General features: G+C 31.3%; 1 non-coding gene across 1 annotated transcript; it reads right to left on the reverse strand.

The window, feature by feature from the left end:
• Positions 1-9,798: 9,798 nt before the first annotated feature.
• On the reverse strand, positions 9,799-9,883 carry TRNAM-CAU (transfer RNA methionine (anticodon CAU)). Its single transcript is given in 2 exon segments — positions 9,799-9,834; positions 9,846-9,883. It is a non-coding gene; the product is annotated as a tRNA-Met (tRNA).
• Positions 9,884-22,099: the final 12,216 nt, after the last annotated feature.

The raw sequence follows: 22,099 nt of genomic DNA on the forward strand, positions 1-22,099 counted from the left end.
ATCCGGATTAGACTTTCCTTATTTGAACATCCCAACTTCAAATAGGCATATCTCACTCATACAAACTCAGAATCGCGCAAAATCGGCTACGTTGGAAATATAGTTCAAAGATATTTCCTACAGTATCTTGTAGCACGCCTAACTCATCCTGAGCTAGGAGTTATGGTCGTTTGAAGTTGACCAAAACTCAAACTTAACATACTTAATCACTTTTCCAGATTTTTCATTCTTTCCAAAAACAACTCATTCTAATTTTAAATATTCTTAGTTCTTTCAAATAGCGAGATGTTACATCAAGTCTTCAAACAATTTTTAGAAGATTTTAAAAGACTTGTCAAATTGACTGGAAAGAACTCTCAAGACTTTACTTTTAAATCTACCTTAATTTGAATTATGAATTCAAGGGTTCTGAATCATGTTATGAAGGATTTCTTGATGTTTAGATGTAGTTTAGAGTAGTTAGAATCAGAAAGGAGTAAAGATATACTTTAAAAGAACTCAGACGGGACAATCGATGGAAAAATAGGTGGGGCAGGCAACCCTGGTGCACTGACTGGCGCGGGGTGCTAGCTCCTCAACTACATAACACATTTCCTGGTGACTGTTGGCGCCCCCTACTCAAGATTTTTTCCGACAAATTTTCTTGTTTGATTTTATGCCCTAATTCACTTAGAATGGAATGGTTTCTTCCAAACTCTCTTAGATTCGAATACCCAACATTAGTAAATGAAAATCCACTCATAAACAACCCTCAAATTCCTATTCATCTCAAAAACTCATCAAAATCTCAATAATCAAGATTTACGAATGAAACTTCAAGAACTAATCAAGAAGCTCATTAGATGGATTATCATGGACAAAATTAACTCAAGAAACTCATGATTGGCGTGTGGGTGAATGAACTCATCACTATGAACAACTTACATGCCTCTTAGGGATCAAACCCTTGGCTAAATTCCTCGACAAATCTCAGGAATCTTGACGAACACCTAGAACCTCCCCTCTTTTTTCTTCTTGAACTCCTCTCAAAACCCTAAGAGTATTTCAGCATTGTGAAAACTGAACCAAATCAGTTTAGACCCCTAAATATTACTAAAAATGTTTAAAGCTGATGGGGTAAGGAAAAAACCAAAATACCCCTCATTAATTCAGGTATATTTCCTTATCTGGATAGGCTGACTTCAAACGAGCATATATCCCTCATCTGAACTCGAAATTTAGCAAACTCGATGGCGTTGGAATGAGGATTCAAATAACTTTCATTTGATATCTTATAATCCACTTAACTTGTCACGCCCCGAGCCGACACCCTGAACGCGACTGGCAATCGAGAACCATTATTGGCTCCAAGTGAACCTTTGTCCTGACTTACTACTCAGTGAAAGACTTAACTAACATGAAATAGTCTCAGAAGATAAACTTATGCAATAAACTCAGAATGTCTTAAAAGAGACATTTACCTGGCCAAAGAGGCAACTCAAGTCTCTAAACCATTAACAACTGACAATGAAAAAAACTCATGAACTACTGTCTATCTATCTATGAAGCCTTTAATACTATGAGAGATGTCGAGACAAGATTCCCGATCATCCTAGCAACTGAAATAACTGAAACATAACAGAAAGGGATCCTCTGGAAAGCAGGGAGGCTCCCCAATAACTCTGAAGCTCAACTGGATCAACGATGTGCTGGATGCTAATCCTGGTTACCTGTATCTGCATCATAAAAGTTGCAGGCCAAATGGCGTTAGTACATGGAATGTACGAGCATGTGAGGAGAATTCTTAAACAATACATAAGCTTGAAAGGGAACTGAAGTAACTTACCTCGTCTCAACTCAACTTAACTCATTTCAGTATAAAGCAATAATAAAGATGCAGTATAAAGAAAAGCTTTAAAACATATATATAACAACTCCCTGTATTGAAAAAGACACTAATAACTTAGTTTTGTATATGAAAATACAAGTAACTTTGTGGGAAATTCTCTAACTCACAACCATCACTATGAGCTATGTGATGATACATCATCTCATCCATGCTGCCAAAACTGTCCTATACTTTTCTGGGGTATAGGACAACTCACTATGTGGATCCACTAGTCTATGCTAAAAATCATTAAAGAATCATCTAAAAAGTATGACCCTTTTTACCCACATTGGCTACATGGTTTATGGAGACTTTGAGTTATCTGAACTCGTCTCCATATTGGTGCTCAATACTACTCCCAAAATATAACTAGCTCATATGTTTTAAAATATGACTTTCTCTGTGGTTTGAGATTATTACTCAAAAATCTATCTCTTAAAAGAGATGGTACTCAGAATTGCTCATGAAAACTGTTTTGGAAATTGGTGTTTCCTCTCATCTTAAATGTGAAAACATTTACTCTTTTGAAATACATAAGTCTCATATATCATTTTAAAGAAAATGAACTCAACTCTACTCTTCCTCAAACTCAATGCTTAAGTCTTAAACAAGTTTAAAAGATTTGTAAAAGACTTCTTAAAATGACTCGAAAAACTCTCAAGACTTGACTCTTAACTCTACCTTGAATTTGAATTATGAATTCAAGGTTATGATTTGTGATAGGAAGGATATCTTGATGATTAAAATTGTTTTTAGATAGTTAATCACGAGAAATGGTCGAAAAACACTGTCTGGGGAGCAAGTCCGCGACGCAGAGATGAATTTAAATATTTGGTCATGAAATATTTTTTAAACAGTAGAGTCCGCGTCCTCTCTGTGACGTGGAGAGAAAATTTGTTCATTGGGAGAGCAAGTCCACGACGCGGACTTGCGTGCCAGATTCTGCCTGATTTTTTCCTTCCTCGTTTTCTAACCCCAATTCACCTAGAATCGAATGGTTTCTTCCTCAATCATTTAGAATCGAATACCCAACAATATTACACAAGAATCTATTAAAAAACAACCTTAAAACTCATACGATTATCTCAAGAACTTATTAAAACCTCAACAATCAAGATTATGAAAAAAAACTTCAGTGAAACTCATCAAGAAATCAAATCCTTGGCGCGTGGGTGAACGAAATTACGTTGAAATAATCATGATTGGAGTGTGGTTGAACGAACCCAACGCTATGTGAACTCACATACCTCTTTAGGGATCAACCCTTGGCAAAAAAAACCTTTGATTCCGCAAGAAATTTCCAAGAACCTTGACTTTTCTACTCTTTTCTCCTCTTGAACTCTTTTCTCTAAAACCCTAGTGTAATTTAGGATTATGTAAACTGAATCAAATCAGTTTAGACCCCTAATTAATTACTAAAAACATTTTAAGCTGAAGGAGTAAGGAAAAGACCAAAATACCCCTCATAAATTCGGGTAACTTTCCTTAACTGGACAAACTAACTTTAAACAGGCATATCTCCCTCATCCAAAACTCGAAACTTAGCAATCTCAGTGGCGTTTGAAAGAGGATTTAAATACATTTCATTTGATATCTTATGAACCGCCTAATTCATCATGTACTGAAAGTTATGGTCGTTTGAAATTGACCCAAAACTCACAACTTAAGCATAACTTGCAAAATTCTCAATTTAGCTTTTTCCAAATTAGTTCTTTCTAAATCTAGTTATTTTTAAGGCACGATGTTACAATTTAAGTCTTAAAGAATTTAACAAGTAACTCAGTCAGTCATATTAGTAAGCATAAGTCAGTCACATAGTTAGTAAGGCATATAAGTATGTTACATTAGTTAGTTATTAAGTCACATAAGTCAGACTTAAAGAAATTAACAAGCCACATTACATTAGTTAGTAGTCACATTAGGAATAAAGGAGAAAAAAAATAAAAAGTTACATTAGTAAGTAGTAAGTACTCACATTAGTTAGTATAAGTCACATAACATTAGTTAATAGTCAAATTAGGAATAAAGAAGAAACAATGAAAAGTGACAGTCAATCAAACAAACAAGGTAAGTACTCCCATTAATTAGTCTAAGTCACTTTACATTAGTTAGTAGTCACATTAGGAATAAAGGAGAAACAATTAAAAATGTCAAACAAACAAGGTAAGTACTCACATTAATGTAAGGTTAGTTAGTAAGTACTCACATTAGAGTAAGGTTAGTAAGTCACATTACATTAGTTAGTACTCACATTAGGAATAAAGGAGAAAAAAAATCAAAAGTGACAGTCAAACAAGGACGGTTTAAGTCAGTTACGTATTTGAGCTAATTACACAATACTAATTGTAATGACCCTAAAGGTCATTTTTGGAAATTTTAATAAAATGACCATTTTACCCCTCCCGATAATTGCCCCGAGTCCTAATTGTTGTATTTTCGAAGTTGGTTTGAAGGAAAATTGATGAAAAGTTGAGTTTTTGGAAAGTTGAGTTTTTAAGAGTTAAAGTTTGGTATAAAGTGCTATTTCGAGTCATTTGGAGTTTCGAGACTCGAATCGGATTTCCGTCGATTCCAGCAGTTTTAGAATGTTGAAACGAGTCCATGAGAATTTATGGAGTTGAATTTGGAGTTAAAACGAAGATTTGAGGTCCTAAGTTGCTAAAATTGTGAAATTTTGATCAAGAGTTGACTTTGGTCAACAAACGAGGTTCCGGTGCTCGAAATGGAATTTCGAGGGCACCGTTGGATTCAGGGGGTGATTCTAAGTCTAGAATGAGTCTTGGTTGAATTTTTAGAGGCCTCGAGTGCGTTTCGAGTATTTGAGCCTAAAGTTAGTTTCTTGACGCCTTATCGGATACTGGGTCAAGGAGACCTCGAATTCAAATTCCGACGATTTCATTGAGTCCGAAATGTCATATTCAAGCTAGTAGCATATTTGGTTTGTGTTCGGGAAGTGCCAAATGAGTTTTGGGTGAGCTTTTAAGCTTTTTGGATGCTTTGACACTATTTCAGCAAATTGTGGCAACTAAAGGGTTCATTACTAGTTTTAAAGGTCGAAAAATTATTCCGAAGGTTCTGAAATTTTGAGCATGAATTATAGGACTTATCTACAAATTTTGGTGCATTTTCGCTAACCCGAGATTGGACTTTTATCACAAATAAGAAATAATTGCTTACCGAGTAGAAATGATATTTGACTGGGAAAACGAGCATGAAATTAAGCTCCGATTGAAAGAGCAGGTCCGTATCATTATTTAAGCCATTTACAAAAAAGAATCGGGTTATTTCACTATCGTATGAGGAAATTACGGCATTTTTAGTGAAAGATTAACTGCTGTTTTTCTGGTGCATAACAGCCATGTACTGTTATAAAAATCTCAGAGTGTGTTCATTTGGTATTTTGAGCATATCGGGAGTTCTAGAGATCGGAATGGAGTGATTCTTACGGGTTTCTTCTTGAATTAATATGAGGGTTAGTATTAAATCTTCAATTCGACATTTTCTCATAATTTCTTTATATGGTTTTTTTTCCTATCCGTAAATCTCTTGGGAAAAATTGGGGTTTTATCGATTTGTACTCCCTTTTTGATGAAAAAGGTATATTTACGATCCGTATGTTATGGGTAAACTGATTTTAACATAAAATTATTGATTCATCGATTATTTTCATCATATTAACCGCGTACAATTTGGACTTTCCCGGTAAAGTTAAAGTTTGATAAATTGAGAATTTCAAGGTCGATCTTAACTCTGTTTTTGATGAAATTTCATATTTGATCTTATCTAAGCATGGGTAAGATGTTTTTCAAGAGATATTTCATTTTCGAGTCGGGGTTTCGAATCTGAATATTTTAGGCTTCTTCAAGAACGTGAATTTTCCTTCAAATTGAGTTTGTGAATTGATTTCAACTCCGTTTTCAAATTGGTTTTCACCATTAGCTTCCAACTACTTTAAGGATCATTTTACATCAAAAATTTCCAGATTTGGGTATCGTTTTCCGGTATAAGACTTTTGGACTGTTTTGCCCTTTTTCCCTAAATTTCTTGATTTTGGTGTCATTGGACTCGAATTGTGATTGTGAATAATTGTTTGAATAGATTATCGCGATCCGGATTATACTCGGAAAGGAAAGGCTCAAGTCAAGTAACTTTTGGAGTTCGTTTTAAGTCAAGTGACTTCCAAACTTTGTAAAACTCTTAGACTACGCATGACTACTTTCCTAATTGTGTTGGGGAGTAATGGGGATTGAGGATGGGTTTTATTTGTTGATCGAAATTGTTGTAAATGAATGATGGGGAATAAAACGAGCTAAATGTGTTATATGTGACTTGAAATTGTTGAATAAGTCATGTGATAACTGATATTGAGGGGATAAAAGAGCATGAGTAGGCTATGAATGATACAGGCATTGTGATTGAGACAGGTGATATGTAATGCTATGATGTGGTCGTGATATGGTTGTGATTGAGACAGATGATGTGTAATACTATGATGTGGTCGTGATATGGTTGTGATTGAGACAGATGGTGTGTAATACTATGATGTGATCGTGATATGATTGTGATTGATGACATGTGCATATTCATTATTCATCCCATGTGTGAACTATCTGTTGCATGAGTTCTGAGACATTGATATGAGGATGGATGGATATGAGACACAGTTGAGACTAGCTCCGGCTAGAGATATATGAGATGGACTAGCTCCGGCTAGCGATTTGGATGCCGATGGGATCTAGTTCCGGCGGTGATACATGGTCCATCTGTGGCCCCATGGGTTCTGATTTGAGTATTCAGCGCGGACTGATTACGTCAACAAATGTGTATCGTAGGACAGACATGCATCACGACTACATGACATCATTATTGCATTTTGCATCGCATTTGCCTTATCTTTGTCTGTGATGTGTGGATTGTATCGGTTTACCCTTCTTACGTGGAATTTGATCTACTTGCTCTTATTTGTTGATCTGAGGTTGATGAGGATATACTGTTGGATTTGGTTGTTGAATATGATCTGTTTAGTATAGGTTGGTTGGTTTGCTGCTAGATTGAAGTTTCGGTTGGGATTGAAAGGAGTTGTTTGTAGCTGCTAGTTTTGCTTCGTTTAGAGTTACTTGTGAGTACCTGTGGTTTTCGGTACTCACCCTTGCTTCTACACAATTGTGTAGGTTGACAGCTCTCTCAGATTCGGCTTAGTATTTTCTTTAGCAGATTGAGCTTCGGGACATACTCGAGAGGTAGCGGTTCATTCCAGACGTGCCTTTGAGTTATCTTTACTTTCAGTTTTGTTCCATTCGAGAACTATACTCTGAGACTTGTATATTTTTATTCGAATTCTGTATTTAGAGGTTTGTACATGTGACAACCAATTCTGGGTAGTGTTGATTCTTAATTAAAGTCTTCCGCTTATTTATTATCTTTTATTCTCGTATTTCTACTTCTCTATCGTTGTGGTTGGGTTAGGCTGACGTGTCTGGTGGAAAATGGACACGTGTCATTACATTCGGATTTGGGGTGTGACACTAATTAACAGATGAACTAAGTAAAATAATATTAAACAAGTGGTCATTGTTAAGTATGTGAGCTAATTATACACTACTAGTTAACAATTAAACTGGGTAAATTAAGATTAAACAAGTGGTCCTACCTAACTGCACAGAATGTAATTAATATCAACTGTCAATTATATACTTGTCTAGTTCTTATGGACCTACCTAACTATACAAAATAAATAGTCATAAAGAAAGGGAATAAAGACAAGAAGAAAGGGGATAAAGACATAAAGAAATGGAATAAAGACATAAAGAAATGAAATAAAGACAGGGATGGAGACAATCGACAAAAGAAGAAGAAAAATATCCATAGACCACAGAAAACGACACTACAAAAGCAACACATCTGAAACACAAACAAACAAAAACACATCTTTAACATAAAGGTGCACAAAACCCTAACAAATCCGCATAAAACGACACTAAAGTAAAACCTTAGAAAACGAAAGAACAACCATAGTTCATTTTTAAGATAAACGTGAACAAATCCCTACAAATCACTATAAAAAGCAGATTCTAGACAAAAAATTACAGCTACTAGTGAAAATCAAAACTCAACATCTTTCTTACTAGCTAGGAATCAGAGGCGTATCCAGGAGGGGGTCACCGGGTTCACGTGAACCCATGCTCCCCTCTTGAAATCATATATAGAAGTGTTATATTTTTTTTAAAATATTTAAATATAGATATGTGAACCCACATTTGAAGTATCATAGCGTGCGATTATGATTGGGTGCACCTCTCTAAGTGAGGTTAGAAACTTGAATCTTTTATTTATCTCGTTTTATTTTCCTTTCTAAATTTGGGTAACGCCTCTCTAAGTGGTTTGGATAGATAAAAATAACTTTGGACCTATAATTTAAAATTTTAATTATTTTTAGTGATAAGAATCTAAATGTTAAACTGATCAAATTTATACTTAGATCCACCTTTTTGTAATAGTGCACCCATCATCTCAAAATCTTGGATACGCCTCTGCTAGGAATGACAATACAAGAAAAAATCAAACATAAAATAAGATCTCGTAGATGAACATAGTAAAAGTGCGAGTACCTATGACCAGATCTAAGTGAATCCACCAAGAATAATGGAAACAAGCGAGTAGTTTACGTCTGATGGACTAGGATTTTTGTTTGTGAGATGAACGAAAGTAACGAGTATAGGGGTTTTTCTTTAGGATTTTAGAGAGTCTATTTGTGAGTAAATCGGGTGGGTTAAATAGGTTATGGGAGGGTTTTAAAATTTGGGTTAAAAAATTGGTCAACTCGGATTGTTGCGTAGGATTGCGCCACGTGTACATAATGAGTGTTCTGTTAGTGGGAGGGGCAAATGTGCACTGATTATTGGACGGCAAGGGCACTGTGGACGAAAAGTATGACGGAGGATATTGACATACCATTTTCGAAAGTTCGAAGATATATTTATCCTTTTTTCCAATTTTAAAAATTGGGATTCAAATCCCAACAAAGCACAAAAACGTTGTTATTTCTTCCCATCTACATAACCCTTAGTTGACAAAGTTTCTCATTACTTGTGCTGCTGCCTGATAATAAGAAATAACAAATACTCGGTGGAATAACCAAGATAGGCCTAAACACTATTTTTGTAAGCAAATTTATAAAGGAGGAACAGCCAAATGGCATGGACGTTGAAGAATACACGCATTATATATAATTTAATAATAACGTCACTTTGATTTTACTCAATCATTACATAATTCTGAACAAACACATCTTATTCAAGATAAACCTTCGTGACATAGACATAACAATGTATTAATTTACTTCCCAAGGCCCAGTCTCCAATGATTTACATGCTTGCAGCACACAAGAAAAACTAATAGCATCAAGAGTTCAAGACATACAATGAAATAGAATAGGCATCAACAAGGGATGTAATTAATAGATTAGAATCATGATCAAGCTTAAAAATGCAAACGATAATAGGTAGTCTCATGCACAAAGCATCCCGCGTCAACACAGTTCGGAAAAGAGTCGCACCTCAAAGGACATACTATGGATAGTCTACCCTAATACAAGCCACACCCAAAGGTGTAATTTGGACAGTCTACCTAAATCAAGCATTACTACGAGAGATTATACCTAAGATAAGGCAAATGGAAAAATAGAAACATCACACACTAGCAGAGTTCGAAGAAGGACCACACCCCTAAAGATGTAATATGAACAGTCTACCCTAATACAAACATTAGTAACCAAACCCTTCCGCATTAGCAGAGTTCGGAGAAGGGCCCACACCCCAAAGGATGTAATGTCCAATGCTAGCATTAGTAACCAAACCGTCCCGTATTAGCGAGTGATCTCCCCTAATACAAGGATTAGTATACTAAAAAACAAGGCAAATGGAAAAATAGAATGGGGTGAGAGAGGCTCGAACTCTCGACCTCAGGATTACTCAGAAGCTATGAGACCTACGCGCTAGCCAACTGCGCCACCACCCCTGTTGTGAATAAAAACCCACACATTATTTTAAAACCAATATACGAAACCAAACAAATCTTTCACACAAAATAATACAAAATGCAAGTTTTATATTCTAGCTTTGACTGGCAAAGTTAACATCTTAGCAACATGATACAGTCTAGTAAAATAACAACCAAATCCTCAAAAAATTTCCATTAACATCCATAAATGACATACATATACGATATATGTATACCATTAACATCTTCTGCTAATTCTTGTTTCCAGGGTCAGCATGGGGAAAACCATAAGGTGACACCATAGTCATCCTGCAAAACATAAATGATTATTCGGTTTAGAAACAAGTTATGCAAAATTAGTAATGTAGATATTAATTATATTGGTAGTCTTCTTAATGTGAAGAAATGTAATATATATATAATTAGAAGGATAATACAAATATGTATGAAATGAAAAATTAAAATATATTATTATACCTTAGAAAGTTGTAGAGAAAGAGCATTCAAAATTTAAAAGTTATAAAAACAGTCATAATAGACTAGAGGGAAGGAACCATTTTCTAGTTCTTCACAATTTCGAAATTTTCATTTTTTATACCTAAGATACTTTCATTATTTTTATATATAAAAGATCTGAAAAAGACAGATAATTTTCTTCTATTCAAACTTGATTGTGAAGATATATTCTTTTTAGGTTTACTATGACAACTTCAATTACTCTTGATCTTCTAAAACTATTTGATCATTTGTTGAACTTAAAGATCAATTTGAGAAGAATAACTAATAATTCACCTGCTTAATTTTCTAAAATGAAGTTATAACTTAAAATGTTTAAATAGGTCTACACAGACACAAAACAAAATTGATATTTGAAAATAGAAAAATATTGGAAGGAATATTTGAAAGTATGATATTACGTTTAGATATGCATTTAACTTTAAAAAAATAAATTAGATGAATACCAACCTCTCTTTTCGCTTTTCCAAAAATTTAACCGATGATTTTCTTGTTGCCAATGGTACATCTACATGTAACAAAGACCAACATATTAAAATAATTTGAAGATGAACAAAACATTAATCAAATTTAAATTACAAGGAGAAGGAAAAAATGTTTAACCTTCACTTAAGGTTTTCACAAACAATGGTAGTTTTGACGATTCTGCGAACTTTAGAACTCCATCCACCTACGAACATAATATATAATTCAGTTATAACCAATTCAAAAGTAAATTAAAGGAAATAATTCAAGGAGCAATGACAGTAAAACCTTTTCACTGAAGACTTCGAAAACTGTAACTTTTTCATTGTAGAAAATAGTCAGAGGCGCAATTTTCATGCCGAATCTCGAAGGGCAAAACCTAATTAATAAAATCAATTCAAAGATCAATCGATGACTATTTTCATTATTGAAAGCATTAACATTATATGTTTGCCAACTTTCTTATATATATTTTTTTTCTAGAAATGTTCATTTTTAACATATAAGAGATTTTTTATTTTTCACACATAAGAAATGTAAAAAAATATTTTCTTCTTTTAAATTATAAGACTGCTACTGCCAATTTTATTTATTTTTTATTTTATAAAAGAGCAAGAAAATGCATCTCCCCCTGGGAGAACTAAAAAGAAACATTAATACACTGATCATGATAAATTATTTATTTCTTTTCTTTATTTAATATTCTTCTAGAGGGAGAAGTTAATTCCTAATTGAAAATATAATTTAATTAAGTATTCTCATGAAGGAACAACAGTTCTCTTAACTCTTTTTTTGGTAAAGATTACCTTTTATATTCTCATGAAAATTACTCTATGTCTTTTCAAACTATTTACTTATTTTTGAGGTTAGGATCAATAATTTGGGGAAAAAATTGAAGGTTATGGTAAACTAGATTTGAGAGGTTAATTAAGTAGGCATTCCGACATAAAAAATGTGACGTTGGACAAAAAAGAATGCTAGAGAAGGGTATTAGAAAATATTAACTGAATGTGAATATCATTTAAATAAATAAATTGAAAACATAGAAATTTTGGGAGTGCAAAAATATTCACCTCTCTTTTTGATTCTCCAAAACTCCAAGCATAAAGTTTCTCCTTGCCAAGTCTAGATCTATATGCAACAAAAATCAACACATCGTTAAAATAATTTGAAGATCAACAAAATATTAATCAAATGAGAAGGAAAAGAAAATTGTTTAACCTCCACTTAATGATCCCACGGAAAATTGGTTTTTAGATGAAAATGCATCCCTTTCTACAAACTTTAGAATATTTTCCGCCTACATTTACAACAAATAATTTAAAATTCACAATTATGTGTAATCAATTCAACAGTGAAACAAAACTAATCAGAATGCCATTTAATTAATCAAAACCTTCTCACTAGAGACATCATAAACTGCAATCTTCCCATCATAGAAAATAGTCATAGGTGCAACTTTAATGCCATTTTCCGAGTCACAATCAAGCCTGATCAACACAATCAACACAAAGATTAGTTGAATTTTGTTTGTTATAAAGATTATCTTTAAATCTCTTAAAATTATCTTCTATATCTTCTCGTCAAACTAATTGATCATTTATTGAAGTTAAGATTAATTTCGAGAAAAATAATTAATATCTTTTAAATTTTTTAAAAGTGAAGCTTATGATAAACTGAATTGAAAGGCTAAGTAGGAGTTTCCACATTAAAAAATAAGGGTGATATTTGACAAAACAAAACTTATAATGGGTATTAGGAAGTACGAAATTGTATTTAGATATGTATTCAATCAATTTGAAAAAAAATTAGAAAAACGAGAGTAGAAACTTTTTTACCTTATTTGTGGCTTCTCGAAGAATCTAAGCGAGGAGTTTATCTTCGGCAATGGTAGATCTACATGCAACAAAAACCAACACATTGAAATAAATTGAAAATGAACAAAATATTATACAAATTTAATTTTCATAGGAAAAGGAAAAGAAAAAGAAAAATGTTTAACCTCCATTGTTTGACGAAAAGACTTCATTAGTTATTGACATTTTTGCAAACTGTAGAATTTCATTCGCCTACATGCACAACAAATATTCAATAATTACAATTACATGAAGCCAATTAATAATTGAGAGAAAATAGATCATGAATCAATAACATTTGATTGATGAAAACCTTGTCATTGGAGACATTGAAATTTGCAACCATTCCATTGTAGCTAATAGTCAAAAGTGCAATTCTCAAGCCATTTTCCGAGCCACCACAAAGCCTAATAAATAAAATCAACACAAAAATCAATCGATTGATATTTTCATTATTTAAAGCATTAATCGAATTAATATAGACGTTATATATGTTTGTCAACTTTTTTTTATACATTTTAAATTTTGATGTTTTTTTTACTAGAAATCTTCAATTTTAACATATGAGATATTTTCATTTTTTACACATAAGAAATCTAAAAAATATTCTCTTTTAAATAATAAGAGAGCTATTGTCAAAAAAAAAAATTTATAAAAGGGCAAAAGATTACATTTTTTCAAAGTTCTAAAGGAAAAGGTTTGAAACGAAGTAGCTCACCTAAAAGGAGAGGAAACCTAACCAACGTTTTAGACCCTAAAACACACATAAATACACTAATCATATTAAATTCTTTATTTCATTCTTTTATTTATTCTTCTTGGCTTTGCAGACATATAATTTAATTAAGTACTCTCTTTAAGGAACAACCCAACTTCTCTTAATTCTTTTTGGTAAAGATTGCCCTTTATATTTTCATACAAAACTACTCTTCATCATCTTTTCAAACTATCATTTAGTGAAGTTCAGATTAATTTTGGAGAATTTTTTTTAATGTTATGATAACCTAGATTTGAGAGGTTAAGTAGGCGTTCGGACATATAAAGAAAATGTAACATTGGACAAAAAATGTTAGAAAAGGGTATTAAAAAATATGTATTGTATTTGAATATGTATTTAAATAACTTGAAAACATAGAAATTTTGAAAGTGCAAAAATGTTCACCTCTCTTTTTGCTTCACAAAGACTCCAAGCATAGAGTTTCTCCTAGCCAAATGTTGATCTATATGTAACAAAAACCAACACATTATCAAAATAATTTCAATATGAGCAAAATATTAATCAAATTTAATTTTGTAAAGGAGAAGGAAAAGAAAAGTGTTTAACCTCTAGTTAATGTTTCCATGGAGATTTTTTTTCCGGATGGAAATGCATCATTAAATTTTGACCTTTCTGCAAACGCTAGAATATTTGCTGCCTACATATATGATAAATAATTTGAAAATCACAATATGTTTAATTAATTTAACAATGAAACGAAACCAATTAGTAATGAATAACATTTGATTAATACAAACCTTATCCATAGAGACATTGAGACTAGAAGTTTTTCCGTCATAGTAAAAATTCATGGGAAATATTTTTATGCCATTTTCCGAGCCACAGTCAAGCCTGATTAATACAATTAACACAAAGATTAGTTAATGGGTATTTTCATTGTGTACAAACATTAACCAAGTCAATGTATTGCATTTGCTTAAAAATATATCTTTTAATTTTATATTATAATTAATATTTTCTTGATTTTCTAAAATGAAGTTTATGGTAAACTAGATTTGAAAAGCTAAATAGGCGTTTCCACATTATAAAAAGAAGGTGATATTTGACAAAACAAAAGTTATAAGGGGTATAATAAAGTATGGAATTGTATTTGGATATGTATTTAATTAACTTGAAAAAATAAAATAAAAAATTGTGAGTGAAAATAAATTCACCTTGTTTTCGGCATCTCTGAGAATCTAGGCACGGAGATGTTCCTTGCCAATGGTAAATCTACATGCAACAAAAAACAACACATTAGTGAAATAATTTGAAAACGAACAAAACATTATATAAATTTAATTTTCATAGGATGAGGAAAGAAAAATGTTTAACCTCCATAGTTTGATGAAAAGTCATTCTTAATTTTTGACATTTTTGCAAACTTTAGAATATCTTTCGCCTACATTCACAACAAATATTCAGAAATCACAGTTATATATATGAACCCAATTAAAAGTGAAAGAAAATAAATCAAAAATCAGTGACATTTGATTGATAAAAACCTTGTCACTAGAGACATGGAAAGATGCAATCATTCCATTGTAGCAAATAGTCAAAAGTGCAATTTTCATGCCATTTTCTGAGCCAGCACAAACCCTGGTTAATAAAATCAACATAAAGATCAATCGATGGGTATTTTCACTTTCTAAAGCATTAACCAAATTAATGCAGACATGTATATGTTTGTCAGTTTTTTCTTATATATATATTTTAAAAACATTTAGTGTTCTTTTTACGAGAGATCTTCATTGTTAACACTAATTAATACAATGATCATGATAAATTCTTTATTTCTTTCCTTTATTTATTCTTCTTGGCTTTGCAGACATATGATTCCTAGGTTTACAATGGCTAAGTTAATTCTTGATAAAAAAAATATAATGTAATTAAGTACTCTATTTAAGAAACAACACAACTTCCTTAATTCTTTTTTAGTAAAGATTACCTGTTATATTTTCATAAAAATTACTGTCTTTTCAAACTATTGACTCATTTATCGAAGATAGGATTAATTTAGAGAAAAAAATTGAAGGTAGTAAAGTAATTGAGAGGTTAAGTAGGTGTTCGGACATAAAAAAAAAAAGTGATGTTGGACAAAAAATGTTAGAAAGGGATATTAAAAAATATGAATATTTGGATATGCATTTAAATAACTTGAAAACATAGAAATTTCGGAAGTGGAAAAAAATCCACCTCTCTTTTCCCTTCTCCGAGAATCCAAGCATAGAGTTTCTTCTCGCCAAATGTTGAGCTATATATATGTAACAAAAACCAACACATTATTAAAATAATTTGAAGATGAGAAAAATATTAATCAAATTTAATTTTCAAATAAGAAGGGAAAGAAAATCTTAACCTCCACTTAATGTTTCCACAAACAATTGTTTTTCGGATGAAACTGCATCTCTAGTTTCTGACCTTTCTGCAAACTCTAGAATATTTGCCACCTATATACATAATAAATAATTCAAAAATCACAATTATGTGTAATCAATTAAATAGTGAAACAAAACCAATCAGAGCTAGAAGAATGACATTTGATTATTACAAACCTTATCACTGAATATATTGAAACTCACACTCGTTCCATCATAGCAAATAGTTATTATGCCATTTTCCAAGCCAGAGTCAAGCCTGATTAATACAATCAACACAAAGATTAATCGATGTGTTCATTGTCTAAAGCATTAATCAATATATATAAAAGAATATATTTTCTATTCAAATTATAAGAGAGTTATTACTAAAGAAATAATTATAAAAGGGAAGATATTTCTTTTCTCCGACTTATAGGGAGAGTACTCAAAAAAGTACATTATTAGATAGATGATGATAACTCCTTTATTCCTCTCTTTATCTCCTAAATTTATTTTTTATATCCTCTCGTCAAACTAATTGATTATTTATTGAAGTTAAGATTAATTTGAAAAAAATAATTAATATCTTAGCTTCCTGGTTTTCTAAAATTGTGTTTGAATATACATTTAATTAACTTAAAAAAATAAATTGTGAGTGAAAAAGAATTTACCTTGCGTTTTGCTTCTCCGAGAATCTAAGCAAGGAGTTTCTCCTCGCCAATGGTAGATCTACATACAACATAAACCAACACATTACTGAAATAGTTTGAAAATGAACAACATTATACAAATTTAATTTTCAAAGGAGAAGGAAAAGAAAAATGTTTAACCTCCACTTAATGTTTCCACAGATAATTGTTTTTTTGGTGGAATGACATTCTTAATTTTTGACTTTTCCGCAAACATTAGAATTTCCTTCACCTACATACACAACGAATAATTTAGAAATACAATTACGTGAAACCAATTAAAAGTGAAAGAAAATAGATTAGGGATTAATGACATAAAAACCTTGTCGCGGAAGACATTGAAATTTGCAATCTTTCCATTGCACCCAATAGTCAAAAGCACAATTTTCATGCCATTTTCCAAGCCACCACAAAGCCTAATTAATAAAATCAACAAAAAGATCAATCAATATTTTTTTTCATTGTCTGAAATACTAATCGAGTCCCTACAAACGTTATATTTGCTCAAAAAATCTCTATTCTTTTATAATTTTTAAATATATATATTCTTTTAGCGATAAAATTTTATTGTTACACATAATTTTTTTTTGAGAGGGGGGATGTTTGGCTGTGCAGAAATTTGATTCCTAGGTTTACTATGACAGTTAATTGCTAAGTTAATTCCTAATCATAAATGTAATTTAATCAAGTGCTCTCTTTATAGAACAATTCAACTTCTTTTGATTCTATTTGATAAAGATTACATCTTATATCTTCAAAAATTACTCTTTTAATCTTCAAATTATTTAATTCTTTATTTAAAAGCGCCCTTTTGCTATTGATATGCATTTAATTTGAAAAAAAAAATACCAACCTCTCTTTTCGGTTCTCCAAGAATCTAAGTTGAGAGTTTCTCCTCGCCATTGAGATGTCTAAATCCAAAAACAAACCAACACAGTATTCCTCCATTTAGAATAAATAGAAAATCAAGATTATTGAAACACTCATCAAATTCTCAAAAAATGTTTACCTTGACTTTGTGTTTCCACACCCAATGGTTTTTTTGATGAAGAGACATTCACAACATTTGAGCTATCTGCAAACTTTAGAATTTCCTCCGCCTACATACACAACAAATTCAAAAACCACAATTTATATGTAACCAATTCAATAGTGAAAGGAAAAGGTTCTAGGATTAATGACATTTGATTAATAAAAATTAACCTTATCCCTCGAGACATTAAAAATCTCAACTATTTCATCGCAGATAAAACTCAGCGTCACAATTTTTGTTGTTGCGTTTTTCAGAACTTCATTGGGATTGGTCTTCCCAATCACATTATCAATACCTACAAGAAAATTTCACAAGGAAAAATAATTAGAATTCAATGTTAATTAGCTGGATTTTTCCTTTGTAACTATTGATATACTTTGTATTGAGATAAATCAAACATATATGTATACTTACACGCATGAACATATACTCATTGATGAATTTCTATAGCAAATTAGTGAAAAAGAAAGGAAAATTAAAACCTCCAAAGGTGATTTCACTTTTAAATTTAGGTGCGAAAAATAAGTGAAATTTTTCTTTATTTTCTGATATTTAGTTTGTAAGCAAAAAAAATTATTTTTAAATATATTTTCTATATAATTCAACCATATATAGAAAATCAAAAGAAAAGTTGAAAAAAAACTACTTTTCTCCTTAACTAACACACCTTCTTCATTTAAAGATTTTCCTTCTTTATAGAAAGTGAGATTAAGTTTAAAATTTAAACAATTTTGCTATTTTCTATAACATTAAGAAAATGAAAAATTATTTTTATGCATCTTTTTAACCTGTAAAAACCAATTATTCAAATATCGCGACAATATCCAAAAAAAAATAATCTCAAAACCGACATGTTATAGAGAGTTTTAATTGTATTTGTTTTATTTAAAAAATAAAAACAATTCAATTACTTAAGTTATGTTATTAATAGAAGTTATTTTTTTCATTATATTAATAAATTATTAGTTTTAATATAAATTTAATCATAATCAGTATATTACATGCTAAGCATAGTAATATCTAATGTAGGCATGGAAGTACTAAATTATTGACTTTATATACCTAGTGTATTTTAAGTTTACTTTCCTAAAATTTATTGTACTACGTTTAATGTTGTAGTAATTTTTTTTTTTGTTTACCTTTTATATTCTCACACTTTATGACACTGTAAGATTGATATGTCCTAAAAAGGCTATAACAATAGATAGCTCCTGTATTTGAACTAAATTTTAACTTAATATAACACGAAAAACAAATTAAATTCTAAATAATAATTAATTAAGCGTTTAGTCAAACATTCTAAAAGTATATTTTGACAATTTATCTTTAAATATTTATTTGACCATAAAATTTTATCTGAAAATTTGATTTATTTGGAACTTCCAGTCACACTTTAATTTTTTTTCCAAATAAATACATGTTCAAGTACAATTTCCAAATAAGAAAATCACTAGCTAAATCTTTTAATTTTTCAAATTTCAGCTTCAAAAAATATAGCCAAACGGGACTAAAATTAGGACTGACACCTACAATGTTAAGTTGAGTGGAAAGGACCCTCCATCACACAAAGTGCACAAATAACGAATTTGCGTGTGTTTTTAAAGAGGAAACATCAACTAAAAACGACAATTAACCTCAAGTGATAATAGTATAGATTCTTGTCAAGTGTTTGGTTATAAAACTTCAAAATTCAATTTAAAGTTGAATCTCAAATTTGGGAAAAAGTGTTCTTAACGTGTTTTCTTATTTTCCTCTTCATAAATCAAATAACGTGTCATCTTCTCTCCTTTGCAAAACGTACAATCAAACATAAGTTTATCTTCAACTTCCACTTTATAAATCTAAATAAATCAAAAAATATTTGAAATCTATTATAAACTTCACTTATTGAATTCTAAGATCTTGAGTATAAAAATCTTAAAGGATGATATTAAGGGAATATACCTGAAGACATTATCACAAAGCAAAAACGTTGATTCAAAAAATGTTTCTAACTCCTTCCTCTAACTTTATGTTACCACCAACGGCAGCAATGGAAATGTGCGAAGAAACTATGTTAACCCTAATGGGTGAAAAAGATAAATTTATAGAGGTTTAGATTTAATCTGGCACGTCCATCAACCAAGCCATCTAATGATAGATTGAGTCTTTAGTAGTTATTAATGATGTACTTTACATTAATTGGGCCACACATAAAATAATAAGAAGTCTAACATTTTTCCACTTGGCCCAATAACCACATAACGCTAATAGTTAAGAGAAAATATCATAAATAACAAAGAGATTAAAATTAATAAGCCTCTTTGCTACAATTTACCTAATTTTGCCACATAACTATAGTTTCATTTCCTATGGGTATTTCTGTTTGTATAATTCATTTGTCAATACAAATAGAGTAAGTCGGTTAGTATAATTTGCTTGTCAATACACAAAAAAGGTAAGTATATACAAATTATGTATTAATATGTTTTAAAAAAAAATCAAAACTTATACAAAATCAAATGTATAAACAAATGTATCAACATGATATCATATACAAGTTAGGGTAAGCATATACAAATTTTAGATTTGTACACTTATGAACTAAATTATACAAATTCTGAATTTATACAATTCGGAGTCAAATTATACAAAATTTGGATGTGGCCCATGTGAATATGGTTATATATATTAGCGACGAAAAGTAATTTCTTCAAACTATAGTTATATTAAATAATTAACTAGTATATGTTTGCTTAATTATATAACTTCCTCAATATTTAATGATACATTCATTAGTTACGCATAAAACAAATATGTTCTACATTAATATTCATCATACAAATCATAATATGACAAATCGCTAATGTGAATTATGGCGGCTATACATAATAATATTATGCTACATACTCCCTTCCTTATACTACAGCACTAGTACTTTATCATACCAAGTTCATAAAATATAAATACTAACCACAATAATATTTTGTTGAGACTTTTTCAGTAATATCTCAATATAATAATATATATATCTTTCACGATCTGAGTCTACACTCCGACTGAGACATGGTACCTACAATCACGAGTGATTACAGGTTAATCTTTGGCTTAACATATCAGACATAATATATAAAACTAAGGCGAGAGCTTATACATATTCTTGAATGGACACATCATCTAGCTTCTGGTTCCAACTTTTTCTCAGTGCTCACCAAAAAATCTTGTCTTTTAGCTTCAGATTGTTTTGTTTTTTTTTTTGTTTTTCCAAAAACTATGATGATTGATTTTTCCCCTGTAGTTGTAAATGCTAATCTTTCGTAACTATGATGAAATTTGGTCCGAGTGTCTTAATTATGCAATTATCAGTTTTATCATTTGTGACTTCATATTTTCTTCTTCTTTTTTTATTTGGATTTGTTGTTGATGTTCAATTTTGCATCATTATAGTTTCAATTTTTGATTTTTTTACTGTCACGCTCCAAGGCTACCCCCTTGGCATAACACGGGATTTAGGATCACGAGTGACCCCAAGCTAATCATGTGTCTAGCATATCATAAGTATACTCGAAATTACTAAGTAAGACATGAACTATGCAGAAGCTAAACAAAGGTTATCTGAAAAGTGGGGAATACCCAACTAGTTTGAATGTATAAACCATACTAAAAGTTTAATAACAACTGAAAGACAAAACATAACAAGTCAAGCTGATAATACTATTATGTCTAAAAAGCCTCTACCTGAGTTAAGTAGCTGGGACATGCCCCCAAGCTAACTCTAACAAAACTGAAAAAAAACTGAAAATAAAGACTATAATGAAAGCATGTCTATTGTCCTCGAAATATAAGGACTCACCACTAAAGCTATTGAAATGTGAACCGAGAATCGATCTAAGCGCGATCTGGATGTTGAGTACCTGAACCTACATCATGAAAGGAAGTAGCGCAGAGTGTGCGTCAATACTTGGAATGTACTGAGCATGCAGGATATAGATACTAAGCTGAATAAATATATATAAGCTGAAAAAAACATAACTGAGCAAGAATGTAAATACTGAAACATAACTGAAAAGCTAAGTTGAATGCAATGACCAAGTACTAATCATGAAAATAACATGCTAAACTAAATGATGAAGTATATACTGAAAACCTGGTCAAATGCACTAAGAGTCTGATTGTGGGAGCTACAATTAACCTACATAAAACCACGTGAGCTAAACATGGAGTCTGATGTACACGCCCCATCGAGAGGACACAATATATCTTGCAAGGGGTATAAAGGCATGACTGGCGTGATCACTAAATTTGATGCCCAACAGAGGGGACTTATACTCCTGCGGGGGCACGTAGTTTAGGGACTATGAGGTACGTTGAACCCTAGTCCAACTCGTTGCTAAGTCTACTCCCAACTGAATATGTATATGACACAAATGTAATTGAAATGCTAAATTACTGAATAGCTCAAAATACTGACATGCAATCTGAGAATGCAACATTTATATATTGATAATGTAACATTCGAAATCTGGAGCATGATTATTTGTTTAACTGACATAGCAAGTGTAATTCACAAACTAGAGAA

Source organism: Solanum verrucosum, unplaced genomic scaffold (genome assembly GCF_900185275.1).
Source record: "Solanum verrucosum unplaced genomic scaffold, falcon-dt-bn FXZP01000474.1, whole genome shotgun sequence".
In the NCBI taxonomy this organism is placed as follows: Eukaryota; Viridiplantae; Streptophyta; class Magnoliopsida; order Solanales; family Solanaceae; genus Solanum; species Solanum verrucosum.